Source organism: Elephantulus edwardii, unplaced genomic scaffold, assembly GCF_000299155.1.
Source record: "Elephantulus edwardii isolate Elephantulus edwardi_28Jun2011 unplaced genomic scaffold, EleEdw1.0 scaffold00188, whole genome shotgun sequence".
NCBI lineage: Eukaryota > Metazoa > Chordata > Mammalia > Macroscelidea > Macroscelididae > Elephantulus > Elephantulus edwardii.
In genome coordinates this window covers 5735032-5736848 of record NW_006399938.1, presented here as the reverse complement: position 1 = coordinate 5736848, position 1817 = coordinate 5735032, and positions in this window count along the sequence as shown.

The following is a 1817-nucleotide window of genomic DNA, read 5'->3' as shown; positions in this document are numbered from 1 at the left end:
TAACCAACTCTGTATCATTTAAAAAATGTATCTCATCTAATTAATAGCAAAAATCTAGATATACATAAGAAGTAAGAAAACAGTAACTTCATTGGTGGTAAGGAGTTGTGCTGCCAACTCAAAGACATATAATTCACATTCACCAGTTTCTCACTTGGAAAAAGATGGCCAATCTATTCCCCACTGGATGGTCAACTATGAGTCTGTTCTTATCTGACAACACCTAAAAACAATTTGAGATGACCCCAGCTGAAATCTATTAGACTCATCCTTTCTTAATTTCTCTCTTCTACTCTTGATCTTTCTCTCAAATACAAATGTGTCTTGCTACAAATCATAAAAATAAAATCCATAAAACATAAATCAGAAAAATTCACATTTTATATTACACTGTGGTCGTTTTGGTAACACAAGTTTTTGTTTTCTTTAATACCTGTCTGTAATTCAGTGTCCAGATAGACTGTGCTTTGAACAAAAACAAAAGATTTACATGGCATGTTGACTCCTAAAAGCAAGAGTCCCTATAGCTGTCATCACCTAGAAAGAAAGTAAAACAATAATTTCAAAGCCAGTATTTCAATAGAAAGCAGGTGTTTTCTGCTATGCAATTTCTAGTAATTATTTGAAATTCAATTCAGTCTTACGGAGCATAATTCTAATAATATGTGGGGTTTCCATGCAGAATCAATTTTACAACACTTGCTCTGGTTTAATTTTATTTTTTCCTTTTCCTAATATTCTTTCCAAATATTACTAATATTCATTATCTCATAATTTATTAAACTAACAGTAATTGAGCAAGTATTAATTAACAGCTACAATTTTAGACACTGAATGAGTCGACCAAAATGGGTGTGCCTCTTGCCATCAGTTCATAATTTGTATAAAAATTTGACTCTTGTCATTGACCTTTAGAAGGACAAAAATAGCTGGCTGTTGATGAATTAGACTGATAAGCAAAGTTTTTAATGATATATTTCTGTTTTGCCAGATTAAAGAAATTACTTTTTAATGATACCAGACTTTTCTCAGTATTTCCTTTATTACTGGTGCTCTTTCTCTCACGCTCTCTCTCTCTTTCTCTCACAGATATATAAAAGTAAGACGATATCCCTGTCATAGATATATACAAGAAATTAAAGTAGGTAATAACAAATTAAGTATGGAAAATTTGAAAATTTAGATCTTAGTCTTAAATATCAGTCAATATACAAATTTATTTGAAGATAGTTGAGAATTTCTCCAAATGATCTTCACGCACATACTAAACAAAAGATAGCAAGAGCTTGGCTTACAAGCTTTTAAGGTCATCTTTCTGTACCCACTATCAGTGATAGAAAGTGCTGAGTGACACATTCAAACTGCGGAGTAGGTAAGTAGTGGGTCCTAAGCTAGAAATAATTCTTCCTCTTATTTCAGCTAACACATCAGAAGATCTGACCAAAACATTGCTATAAATGTTCTTCAAGCCCATGAAAAAGAATCTGTAGCCAAAAGATTTGAGCAGCTGACAAAATTCTCTGGACACTACATAATGAAAAGGCAAGTAGTTGTGCCTACAGCACAGTAGAGTACTTCATGATAAACAAATTAGAAAAGTATCTGTGCTGGGAAATATATTTTTTTTTTCTCATGAAAATGTCATAGATGAAAAAAGTAATACATCTTAAAGCTTTCTTTTCCGATTAAATTAATGGGATATTTGTAGCCATATTATGTTGTTGTTGTTATGTGCCGTCAAGTCGTTTGCGACTCATAGCGACCCTATGTACAACAGCCCTAAACCCTGCTCTAGCCTGTGCCAATCTCACTGCCTC